The sequence below is a fragment of the Pongo abelii genome, chromosome 16 (assembly GCF_028885655.2).
Source record: "Pongo abelii isolate AG06213 chromosome 16, NHGRI_mPonAbe1-v2.0_pri, whole genome shotgun sequence".
Classification (NCBI taxonomy): domain Eukaryota; kingdom Metazoa; phylum Chordata; class Mammalia; order Primates; family Hominidae; genus Pongo; species Pongo abelii.
This window is the reverse complement of record NC_072001.2, coordinates 23,175,405-23,188,457: the sequence shown is the minus strand read 5'-3', so window position 1 is coordinate 23,188,457 and position 13,053 is coordinate 23,175,405. Positions and strand designations below refer to the sequence as shown.

At 49.6% G+C, this 13,053-nt stretch overlaps 1 protein-coding gene and 1 pseudogene across 1 annotated transcript in view; both read left to right on the top strand.

The window, feature by feature from the left end:
* LOC103889494 (uncharacterized) overlaps positions 1-4,111 on the top strand; it is a 147,075-nt gene extending 142,964 nt beyond the window's left edge. The window contains 4 exon segments of the mRNA XM_063716105.1: positions 841-1,069; positions 1,157-1,286; positions 2,656-2,834; positions 3,876-4,111. The gene's annotated coding sequence lies outside the window, so the exon portion shown is untranslated.
* A 3,944-nt stretch (positions 4,112-8,055) lies between these two features.
* LOC129050016 (uncharacterized) lies at positions 8,056-11,971 on the top strand (annotated as a pseudogene).
* The last annotated feature ends 1,082 nt before the right edge of the window (positions 11,972-13,053 follow it).

Below are 13,053 nucleotides of genomic sequence, written 5' to 3'. Positions count from 1 at the left end.
TGGCTGGCAGGCAGGTGATCCTGAGTGGCTCCCAGCCTTCTGCAGGAAGCTCGGGTTCAGTGGGTCGTTGTGTGCCTTCCCATGTGGGAGGTTGTGCTGAAGCCTGGCGGCTTGGCTCTGCTTTCAGAGCCCGGAACCTCTTGATTCCTGCTGTGTGTGCCCATGTGAATTTCGGTTTTGCACTTGAGGAGTTTCCTTGTGTACTCTCAGCTCCACAATCTAATTTTTAGCAGCTTTTTTTTTTTTTTTAAGACAGGGTGTCACTTTGTCACCCTAGCTGGAATGCAGTGGTGCAGTCTTGGCCTGCCAGGTTCAAGTGATTCTCCTGCCTCAGCCTCTCAAGTAGCTGGGACTACAGGTGTGTACCATCACACCTGGCTGATTTTTTAATAGAGGTGGGGTTTCATCATGTTGGCCAGGCTGGTCTTGAACTCCTGACCTCAAGTAATCTTCCCACCTTGGCCTCCCAAAGTGCTGGGATTACAGGCATGAGCCACCGCCTGTGGCCGCTTTTGTGGTTACATTGTAGCCATTATTTGTGTTTGGTGCAGATGGTTGGGGTGGGGTGGAGGTTGCTGTTGCTAGTTGTTTAGCTCTTCTGCTGATCTTGAGCTTTTCCATATATGTGTTCATAGTGGGGTTACAAAAATTCCCCTAGAAAATACTTCAACTATTGTGGGTAAGAGTTTTTTTAGTCCAGTTTTTAAAAATACATAAGCTGAGAAGTTATTTTGTCTATTTAAATAATACTTCAAATTGAGTTTTATTCGGTGTTTAATAAGACTTTGAAATTCACTCATTTTTAGGGGTTCTAACTGAAAATTGTTTTTCTCCTTTCAGTTGCATGCTGCCATTAGTCACCAGGTTGACCCGGAATTCCTTGGTTTAGGTCTGGGCAGCGTCCTCCTGAACAGCCTGAAGCAGACGGTGGTGACCCTGGCCAGCAGCACAGGCACGCTGAGCACCGTGCATTCAGCCTCCCAGGCCATGCTGCAGAGCGGCTGGTCCCTGCTGCTGCCCACCGCCGAGAAGCAGGCCCGGGCGCTCTCTGCTCTCCTGCCCTGCGCAGGTGGGCTCAGGGAAGGAACAGGAGACGGCATGGGTCAGGGTGCTGGGAGGGGATGGCGTTTCACTCCAATTGCCACACACTTTCTAGTTCAGTTTCAGGCAATGAAGTGAACATAAGTCCAGGTCGTCGATTCATGATTGATCTTCTGGTGGGCAGCTTGATGGCTGCTGGAGGGTTGGAGTCAGCCTTACACGCAGCCATTACTGCAGAGATCCAGGTATGGCCTTGGAGGCACATGTGACCTGGTGGTGCGCTGAGATCGGAAATACCACACTCACACATGTGAAGAATAACTGAAAACAGTAAAATACTCAACTTTTATCATATCCAAGTATTTTCTTAAATTAAAATTCTTTTATGTGCTAATTTTAAAAATTATTGAGATGATTTAATTGTGATAAAATACTGCATGTTGCCTGTTTCAGTGAAGTTAACAGATAACCTGTTACTCAGGTAGACCATTCCCGTCACCCGGAAATATCCCTGTGCCCTTGGCACTTGCAGCCAGTATATGCCCCTGCCCTCAGATGAGATGCATTTCGCCTGCTCTGAGTGTCGCAGCAATATAACTGTATAGTATGCACTCTTTCCCGCCTTGCCTTGGAGAATGATTTTCAGATTCACTCACTGATGTGTCTATTGTGACTTCGTTTTTATTATTGGGAAGTTTTCCATTTTATGGGTGTAGTACTCTTTGTTAGTTCATTCTCCTATTGAAGGACATTAAATTGTTTTTGGTTTTAGTTTTCTTTTTTTTTTTTTTTGAGACAGGGTCTTGCTCTGTCACCCAGGCTGTATACAGTGACCTGATCTTGGCTCACTGCAGCCTTGTCCTCCTAGGCTCACATGATCCTCCCACCTCAGCCTCCTATGTTGCAGGGACCACAGGCATGTCACCATGCAGGGCTAGTTTTTTGATTTTTTTTGTAGAGACAAGGTGTTACTGTGTTGCACAGGCTGGTCTCCAACTCCTGGGCTCGTGATCCCCCCACCTTCGCCTCCCAAAGTGTTGGGATTACAAGCGTGAACCACCACGTCCAGGCTTTCTGGTTTTTAGCTGTGTAGAGCTGCTACGATTGTGCTGTGAACAAGTACTTTAGTGAACATATGTCTTCCCTTTGGGTAAACACTTGGAGTGGAATTTGTTAGGTTCTGGGGTCAGTGTGTGTTCATAGTTTCCCAAAGTGGCTCTGCCATTTACATTTGAACCAGGACTTTTGTGTGTGAGAATTCCAGCTCCTTCTTGTCCTTACAGAGCAGCTAGATGCTGCGTGTGTGGGGCAGATCACATTGGATTTTGTCAGAGCCAGTAGCAGGGTTAAGGATTTTAGGGACTTCACAGAAGGAGGTTGGAGAGCATCAGCAGAGGCAGCCTGGACCTTGGATCTGTAAACAGAAGACACTGTTTGAAACTGCACAACTGAGTTGGGGTTTCCAACAGGGCAGGTGGAGGCCTGTGGGTAGGTGTGTGCGGCAGCCACAGAGGCTGGGATAGCTTGGCACTGGGGTCAGGGCTCAGCCAGCCTGTGTGTCTTCACACCTGGTAATGAGATCACTTGTAAACAATTTCTGTTTATGAATTACAGGATATTGAAGCCAAAAAAGAAGCACAGAAGGAAAAAGAAATTGATGAACAGGAAGCAAATGCCTCAGCATTTCATAGAAGCAGGACTCCATTGGATAAAGACCTTATTAATACGGGGATCTGTGAGTCTTCTGGCAAACAGTGTTTGCCTCTGGTTCAGCTCATACAACAGCGTCTTAGGTAAATCGTATTAGCTGTATTGTATTGTGTTTTATTTATTTACTTTTTTTTGTATTTTTGAGACAGAGTTTCTCTCTTGTTGCCCAGGCCGGAGTGCGGTGGCGCGATCTTGACTCACCGCAACCTCCGCCTCCCAGGTTCAAGTAATTCTCCTGCCTCAGCCTCTCGAGCAGCTGGGATTACTGGCGTGTGCCACCACACCCCACTAATTTTGTAGTTTTAGTAGAGATGGGGTTTCTTCATGTTGGTCAGGCTGGTCTTGAACTCCCGACCTCAGGAGATCCACCCACCTTGGCCTCCCAAAATGTTCAGATTACAGGCATTAGCCACCACGCCTGGCCTATTTATTTTACTTACTAGCGTTTTTTTTTTTTTTTGTGATGGAGTCTCTATCGTCCAGGCTGGAGTGCAGGGTCAACGATCTTGGCTCACTGCAACCTCCACCTCCTGGGTTCAAGCTATTCTCCTGCCTCAGCCTCCCGAGTAGCTGGGACTAGAGGTGTCTGCAACCACACCTGACCGATTTTTGTGTTTTTAGTAGAGATGGGGTTTTACCATATTGGTCAGGCTGGTCTCAAACTCCTGACCTCAGGTGATCCACCTGCCTTGGCTTCTCCAAATGTTGGGATTACAGGTGTTAGCCACTGTGCCTGGCCTGTATTGAATTTTAATAGGTGATTATTGGTTTTCATATTAAGATAGTGAAATCCAGCACGAGGATCTCAAAACTTTGTTTGGTGATTCAAGGAATATTCTGAAAATTACCTAGTATAGATTTTAGGGTAAAGAGCAGACCCTTTTAAATATAGGTGAGAGGAGAAGTTGGAGGGCGAGGGCATGATGATGTTCAAAAGTTTTTCCAGAACAGAAATTGGGTGTGCAGTAAACCTGTAAAAAGATTCTTGCTAATAAGCAGGTGGATGTAAATGAAAATCATCATGGAAGGTTATTTTTAAAACTGGTTGTATCATTGCCTCACTTCATATATTACAGAGTTATACATACTACTTTGTAACATAACTTTTCTTTTCAAAACCAAAGTGAATGTGAAAGAACGGTGAGCATTGTTTTGGAAGGCCCGACTAGGAGGAGGTGGGAAGAAGTCAGACTCAGCCTGTGAACAGAGACTAACTTTAGCAGAAGCCAAAACAGTCAGACAGTGTTGTCTAAAAATGATCATTCAAGAAGAGTGAAAAAACAAGGTGATTTGTGAAAGAGATTTATTAGAAAATGAAACACATATGTACCTCTGTTTAATAAAAATCTGCTTTTTGTCACATCGTGCTCCTGGTTTTTTGTTTCTACACATAGAGAAAGCAGAGCCCTGACAGGTTGGATCAGGCAGCTGAGCACAGAGCAGGGAGCCCTGGGCAGTGGCTGCAGCTCTCAGCTGGCCTGTTCATGGGGGGCATGGTGCATCTGCGGCGTGGGGTGGGCCTTCGGCGTGCAGTGGGCCTGCGGCGTGGGATGCGTCTGCGGCGTGGGGTGGGCCTGTGTCGTGGGGTGGGCCTGTGTCGTGGGGTGGGCCTGTGTCATGGGGAGGGCCTGTGGCATGGGGTAGGCCTGCGGCGTGCGGTGGGCCTGTGTCATGGGGTGCGTCTGTGGCATGCGGTGGGCCTGTGGCGTGCGGTGGGCCTGCTGTCCACAGCCAGAAAAACTAACTTAGTGGACACACAGTGAAATTTTGAAACAGGAAGTTTTAAAGCTAGTTTCTATCATAGAGTTTAGCAAATGCTATTTTGCAAAATGTTTTTCTGATGTTTGTTTGTTTTTCTAATCTGATAATGCATATTTCACACATTCTGGCCTTTAAGCAATGGAAATTAGAGAACTAAACTTAATACAGTTTGTGTTAATGGAAAGAGCTGGAGATCTGTTCTCAGAAAATTTCAGTTGCAACAGCTTGTTCACATAGGTGAACTTCCAACACAGTAACTATAGGAGTAAGAATAAAAGCTGTGTTTACTTTCACAGAGTTCAGAAGACATGAGAAAATGGATGTTAAAAACCTTGTAATTAAAATGTAAAGCTACGTGCAAAGTTTTAAAATGAGCATTTTCCAGGAAGAGGTGATTTTCTAAGTTCTTGAATGCCTCTCCCTTTTGTGAGGAGGCTGCGTCATGGGCTGTTGGTGTCTTTGGCAGGGGGTGAGTGCAGGGTTCCTGTTGTGGGTCCTTTGTTCTCATGAGGGCGGCGCCCGTTTCCCCATCTCCTGCTTGCCCAGACTGTTCCCGTGTGCAGAGAGATTGGCCTGTTTCAGCTGCAGCGGTGTAGCCTGCGTTGGCTAGTCTGGCTGGCACTCACACCATTTGCTGATCAGCACTTGAAGTGTGTCCATCGTAGCTGAGACACTGAATATTTTATCTAATTTTTATTAATTAAAATGCAGGTTTAAAAACTTGATTCTGTTATTAGAAAGCATTTAAGAATGTCACTTGGCCACGTGAGTCTACTTTGTCAACTATGTATTTTATGAGTCTAAGTGCAGATCAGATATTTTCAATGCAAATTTCACTGCAAATTGAAATGTGCTACATATGTAAGCTATGCTGATGGTTTTTGAGGACTTAATGTGAAATAACTTATGTAAAATATCTCAATCATTTTTCTTATATTTCATGTTGAAATGGTAAGATTTTCAGTCTGTTGGGATAAGTATGATACATTATTAAAATTATTTTTTATTTTTGAGATGGAGTCTTGCTCTGTTGCCCAGGCCAGAGTGCAGTGGTGCAGTCTTGGCTCACTGCAACCTCCGCCTCTTGGGTTCAACTAATTCTTCTGCTTCAGCCTCCCGAGCAGCTGGGACTATGGATGTACACCACCACGCCTGGCTGATTTTTGTATTTTTGTAGAGACAAGAGTTTCACCACGTTGGCCAGGCTGGTGTCGAACTCCTGATCTCAAGTAATCTGCCCACCTTGGCCTCCCAAAGTGCTGGGATTACAGGCATGAGCCACTGCACCTGGCCATTATTACAATTAATTTTGTGTGTGTGTGTGTGTGTGTGTGTGTGTGTGTGTGTGTGTTTACTTTTATTAATGTGACTAAGAACAATTTTTTTTCCCCCTGAGATGGAGACTCACTCTGTTGCCTGGACTGGAGTGCAGTGGCACAATCTCAGCTCACTGCAGCCTCTGCCCCCTGGGTTCAAATGATTCTTCTGCCTCAACCTCCTGAGTGGCTGGGACTACAGATGCATGTCACCATACCTGGCTAATTTGTGTATTTTTAGTAGAGATGGGGTTTCACGATGTTGGCCGGGATGGTCTTGAACTCCCAACCTCAGGTAATCTGCCCGCCTCAGCCTCCCAAAGTGTTGGGATTACAGGCATGAGCCACCGCACCTGGCCATGTTTATTAATACGACTAAGAACATTTTGAATTGCACCTGTGGCTCCACTGGTGTCCTGGGCAGGTGGCTCTGTGGTGTCCACACAGGTTGTCTGCTGTGTCTTCATCTTCGCTGCATGTGACTTTTTGGTTCCTGTGGCACGTGGAGTCCTGTATGGGACATTGGTTCTACAGTAGATTTGTAATAAGGATGTACCTACTAAAAAATACAAAATAAAAAGAATAGAAACAAACATAGAAATAAGTATCACCTCACAAAAATTTTGGAAAGTAGAAAAAGGAAGATGCATTCACAGTTTTTCAGTAGCCAATATCCAGGCTGTCTTCATAAGCATGGATAACGTGTCCCTCTCCTGCATGGATAGACACCGTTTTCTCACCTTAAGTGTTTGTGATTGAAGGATTCTTGATGTGTTGACTTGGAGGATGCAGTTGTTGAGCAGTAGTTTATCTAAAGATTGTAAGAAACTTTTGGAAACATTTCATGTCCTTTTTTCCCTTGGAAAACGTGGGTTGAAGAAATCGCTGCTTGCCAAAAATAAGCCATGAAACGGATTGCAGAGTAACTAGTTACATGCTGGCGAGGAGCCACGGAATACCATTTACATTTGAAAATAGAGGGCTGTGAAGTTTTTATAAGTAGTGAATCCCGTCAGAATTATACATTTTGATTATGGCTCTAAATTTTATATTAAAGAAATAAAAATTTTATCGTATTTTATTACCATCTTTTGCTCCTTCAGGTGTAGCATACATGCTAGATTCTAGACCTGTTTCTTGTGTTACAGTGGTGTTACCCAGGCAGGTTATCAGGTAGTGAAGGTGCTGTCTGGTGGTGGTGGTGAGCCCAGTGAGGGCACATCCTTGCTGTGTGTGATGAGGGCCTGTGGGTTGCTGTGGGATTCCCAAACCCTGGCTCCTCTGTCTCCTGCTTCTGTCCTTACTCACACTGCTGGTGGTTTTCTGGTGCGAGCCACGGGGGCAAGTGGGATTGACAAGCCTGCTGTCACATGAGGAACCTGAGTTAAAGTGGAGCTGAAAGCATGTCCTCGCTCTTGATGTTGTGCAGAGAACCACTTGTGCTTCTGGCCCAATGGGGCGGGTGGAACCAGGCCCTGGTTTGGCTCTCCTCCCCTCCATGTTCCCCTGTCCTGTCTGATTTGCTTTCACACTGATGTAAGAGTTACTTTCCCTCAGCCTCCCAAAGTGCTGGTATTACAGGCATTAGCCACTGCGCCCGGCCAGCATCCTTTCAAGTACTGGGGTATACCCAAGCTCCCAGCTTCTAGCTAGGAGTCATTTGGTCCCTCTTTACCCCAAAGGACCTGCCACCATCATTGGTTTCCAAAGCCCAGCAGGGTCCAGGCTCTTCAGCCTCCAACCACTTTGCATTTCTTTTCTGCTTTTCGTTCATGGAGATAAAGATTAACTTATTTTTCAGCCTGGGCATGTCTTTTTTATGTACTTTATTTTTTATTTTTATTTTTTTTGAGATGGAGTCTCACTCTGTCACCCAGGCTGGAATGCAGTGGCGGGATCTTGTTTCACTGCAACCTCTGCCTCGCGGGTTCAAGTGATTCTCCTGCCTCAGCCTCCTGAGTAGCTGGGACCACAGGTGTGCACCACTATGCCCAGCTAATTTTTATATTTTTAGTAGAGACAGGGTGTTGCCATATTGGCCAGGCTGGTCTCGAACTCCTGGCTTCAAGTGATCCTCCTACCTCAGCCTCCCAGAGTGCTGGGATTACAGGATTACAGGTGTGACCACCGCATGCAGCCTTTATTTACTTTGTGTATCTCATCTATTACTGCTGCAGTTTGCAGAAGAGAGGATGCCCTCAAACCTAACTTCTCCAGACCATCCCAAATGGGAAGTCTGCTCTACGTCAACTGTGTTGTTGCTTTTAAAGACTATACGTCAACATGCCAGATTATAGCAAAAGGATGTCGAGGGCGCAATAGGAAAGCAAGCCTGAGAGTCCTGGAGAGAAGGTGGCAGAGCTGCGTTTTGAAGGTGGTTCCTTCTTCAGACCCTGCTCTTCCTGCCTTGTTCCTCCAGTTGCGAGATTTGCTGTTGGAGCTCCTCCACGGGCGAAGAGGTGAGGCTGGACTGAGAGGGAGATGGAGAAGCTGCCAGAGGTTCTTTTGGATCTAGAATTGAGACAGCAGTTCCAGCCAGGTCTGGAGGTGGGTGCTGTCACCCAGCCCCCAAGGGAATGGTACTGATTGAAGAATGTGGCAAGAACTCCCTGGCTGGGAGAGGGAGGTGCTCGCTCCTTTGAATCGCCTGAGCCCAGGCTGGAAGGCCCAAGGGGGAGGACAAGGCCAGCTCACTCCAGCTCCATCCCCTCCCTTTAACCCTGAGCTAGTCGCCCTCCCAGACTCCAGTCCCTTTTCCTAAGTGCCCTCCCTGCAAAGTCTGCATGGAGCAGCGCTCCCTCGCGCCAGCTCGCCATGCACTTTCTTGTCTTTCAGCAACCCCATGGCTTTGAACCTGAGATGATTCATGTTCCTAAAAGCCTCTTTGGGCTGAGGGAAGGCGTGGGTGGCTCTGCCAGTTTTGGAGTGGGGGCCGCCTCTTCTCAGAGCCGCTGCGAGTGTCAGGGCCACCCTCCCGGGCGGGTGTCTCTGGGCTGGGCAGCAGCTTTGTAGGCAGCCCGGGCCATCCCCACTGGTCTGGGAGGCTGGGGGTGCACCGGCTCCTGCTCCCGATAGAGCCAAGGCACCTTCCTTACCTGAGAGCTGACTTTCTTGAAGAGCGGGCACAGAGGAGCTGGTAACCTGGGTGGTGTAGGCGCCCAGGAGAAAATCTGCGGCTCAGTCTCAGGGAGAAGTCTCCACCAGCACAGCTGTTGTAGAGATGGGGAAACTGGGCTGAGAGGGAAGGGGGCTTGCCCAACTCACCAGCCCTGGAGTGTTTTGAGCTTTGGGGCTGGATCTCCCAGGAAATGTGTTTTATGGCACCACCGCCTCTGGTCACCCACCCTGAGGTGTGGCGGGCCTGGACAGCCAGCTTGACTGAGGGCCAGGCTGGTGAAGTCAAACGTACCACTCAGGAAGGAGACCCAGCCCTTCTCCAGACAGAGTTCAAATGTGAGGACTGCCTTCTTTGGGCCTCAAATTCCCCACATGAATTCCAAGGACCCCTCTAGCTCCTACACTCTGGGCCAAGGTTTCCTCTGAGCCCCAGTCAGCCTAGAGGACCTAGGATACATCTTCCTTGGACAGAGACCCACCATACGGGCAGCAGGAGGTAGGGGTGGGGGTAGGCAAGGTTCCTGTGGGGAGGTGGAGCTGTCATCAGAGATGGTGCCTGCAGACAGTGGGTGTATCGTGGCTCTGCTACTACTTGCTGGGTGGCCCCATGATGTTTCTTTCCCCACTCTGGACCTCAGTTTCCCTATCTGTTCTGTGGAGATAAGATGCCTGCCTGCATATTTGTGAACTGGGATGTGTGGGGGCCAGTTGCAGTGTTTCTTGGTGTGGTCCTGGGGCAGCCTGCACCACCCCATAGAGATTTCTGGGCCCCACCCTAGGCTCACAGGACCAGAATCTCTGGGAATGAAGCCTGGGAATTTGCATTTCCACAGGCATCTGGCTGATTCTGACATGATTGAAAAGCACTAATAGTATATAGCAAGCTCTTTATAAAAGGTAAATTCATAGCTGCCTTTTACTAAATATAAATCTCACCTTCCCTTCCTCAGTTAAGGACACACACCGCAGTTGAAAATCACTGTGCCTTTCCAGATGCAGAATCTGACCTTTCCGATGAGATTCTGTTAACTGTTGCTTTCTGTAGTTTGTGTTCCAAAACAAGGGGAATATCTTTCCATTTTTTCAATATAAATGTTTAGGTCAGATACGCTTTTTCAAACTGGACACACACACTCACACAGTTTAGGATTTCAGCTATGGCTTCCTCTCAAATTATTAGCCTCTTTCTGCCAGGGAGCAGTTTTTCCCAGACAAGACCCTGGACACAGGCTGGTGGGGCCCCTCCTCATCAGAATCACTAGATCACGACTGACTCCTAGAGGTGGCTTTTTCTGCTTAAGTGTCAGCCCATGGGCTGGGATGTGACCCCCAAAGTTGCAGCAGAAGCTTCCACCCATCTTGGGCACCCCCCTGCCATCTATGGGGAAAGGCCTGTCCCTTGTCTTCTGGGCCCAGCTGGCCTCACAGGCATTCAGCAGATTGGAAAGTCGAAGCATGTGCTGTGCTTGTCTGGGCTCTCCTGCACCCCTTTTTGGGGTGAGGTGGAGTGCATCCAGCCCCCAGAATCCCTGCTGTTTATTCCCCCCCTCATCCCCACCCCCATACACACTCACAAGTACAAACACAGGCGCAGTCACTGTCGCACACCACTCTGGACAGCACCATTTCCAGCCTCAGGGGGGCAGTTTCCTTACAGGGAAGTTAATGAGGCACTAAAGAAGGCTCGGGGGACAGGGAGAAAATCTATCGAGAAGAGGCTCCTAGACCTGGTTCTGCCTCTGAATTGCTGGGGGTCCTTGAGAAAGTTGCTTTCCCTCTCTGGTCTCAGTTTCCTCAGGTGAGAAATGGGGGGCCGGCCAAATGGTCTAAGGTTCTGGGAACCTCTAAGTCAGAGCCTGTAGCTGGTGGTCAAGATGAGGGAGAGGCCCTCAGGCTCAGCCGAATGCCTGAGAGTCAGGACAGGCCCAAAGGTGAGCAACCTGAGCACATCAGGTGGGTTCAAAGCTGGTGCATGAGCCCCACAGCCTGCAGAGCAGCTCTGGACTCGGGAGCCCTCTCGCACCAGCCCAGTGGGACTTCAGAGATGTGGGGTCCAGCCTCTCCTACTGTTGCAGGGCTGGGGGCTGGGATCTGCAGATTCTGACCCCACAGCTGCCTTAGACATGCCAGATGGGCTGGGGCAAGACACACCCCTCTCTATGAACTGAGCAGTCAGTCCAAATAGATACACTAAAGAAGGGCTGTGGGATGGACCCAGCTGTAGCCTGGGGCTACAGACTAGCTTCCAGGGTACTCAAGCAGCTGGCCTCTGGGGTAGCAGCCCCGGGTATGAGAGGCAGGACTCAGAATCTAGGCCAAGCCTCTACAGGAATCCCCTCTGGAGAGCCCAGGCACTCTGCAGGAGGGGCAGCAGGCAGCAGGTGCACCAGGAGCATGTTTTACAAGGTGCCCAATATTGCATCTGCTCAGATAGGCAGCGAGTTGGAAAGTGGTTGCAGTAGGCAGGGTGGCGGCTGCTCCCCAGAGCCAGGAGTCCAGCCCAGCACCCACCTGAGTCCGCCTCAGTCCTGCTCAACTGGGTTATCTGTGCTCTTGGCCCTCTGGTCCCACCCACAGAGAGAGGGCTTTGGGGCGACTAGGTGAGCTGGTCCTTGTGGGAGGATGTAACTGACTCCTGAGCCTGGCGAGCCAGGCAGCCCTTCACCAGCGTCCCCACCCCCACGTCTCCAGCCCCCCTCATTCCCTGATCCTCCCGTCCGCTCCCCTGACCCAGCGGTTTCCTCTGCTCACTCTCTTTTCCTGCTCCCAGGCTCGCCTGGTCATGTGTCCTTCACTCTCCTCTGAGTCTCCCTCTTTCCAAGCCGCCTCCACTCTACTTGACACACTCTCCCTTAAGACACCAGAGTACACAAGCGCAAGTCCCCTCACCTCACCTTTACTCCCAGATATGGGAGGGAGATGACATGAAGACCCAAACGCCCCTTGGCAAGAGATCTGGGGTATGCAGAGGGGCAGATCTGAGGCTGTGGAAGCTCCATGGGCTCCCTGCGGGAGGCTGCATGTAAGCTGGCTATTGAATTTGGCTCTGAGCTGAGACCCCTCCTTGAAGCTCCAGACCAGGAGCCAGCTGCTAGCTCGACCCCTCTGTTTGGTGCCTCAGAGAAACCTTGCACTCTGTAGGTCTAACTCTGAACCCAGAAAATCCCCCCATGTCGGCCCTGTCTCTTCATAGGGAAAGCACCACCTCAGACCCAGTTCTGCACCAAACCCACATTTGAGTCATGGGGCTCCTGCCCTGCACTGTGAGCACTCTGGATAAGCCAGTGCCGAGGGGGAAAGAGCTCTGAATGCCAAGCCAGAACATGAGCTTCAACTCCACCTCCAGCTCTGAGAGCTGTGGGTAGGGAAGGGCCCTAGTCCAGCTTGCTGTAGAAAGACCAGTCTGCCACTGTATGGCACACGGATGGCAGGGGCAGAGTGCAGGTGGAGAGAATAGAAGGTGGGCAGGGCGGGGGAGGCAGGGACATGGCTTTAGCCATGGAGATGGGAGGACAGACGGGACTTGGGGGCTACTTGGATGAACCAAGGGAGGAGTCAGGAAGAGACACCCAGTTTTGTATCAGATGTGTAGAGCATGGGATGCTGTTCATTGATCGAGGGAGGGGGAGGAGGAAGAGGTATGGCATGGGGAGGAGGTAGCTGAGCTCTGTCATTAATGTCATTTGAAGTCCCCAGGGAAAGAAAGGCCCACCAGCGCCTTCACTGCTTCAGCCAGCTCTCAGGGTGTCTGTGCTCCCTGGCCCTCTCAGCTCCTGCTTCATAGCTGTCAGCTGCAGTGGGGGACAGCTGCACAAGGGCCCAGCATGTCTGTGTGTTTACCCAGGGGACTGCCGCATGGCCCATGCCGAGCAGAAACTGATGGACGACCTTCTGAACAAAACCTGTTACCACAACCTGATCCACCCAGCCACCAGCTCCTCACAGCTCATCTCCATCAAGACGGAGCTCTCCCTGGCCCAGTGCATCAGCGTGGTAGGTGCAGAGGGTACCTGTGGCTCAGGCTCAGGTGAAGAGGCAGCTCATGCCCAAGCCCCAAGCAGTCAATGTCCAGAGGAATGAAATGACTACAGTTGACTTAGACTGACCA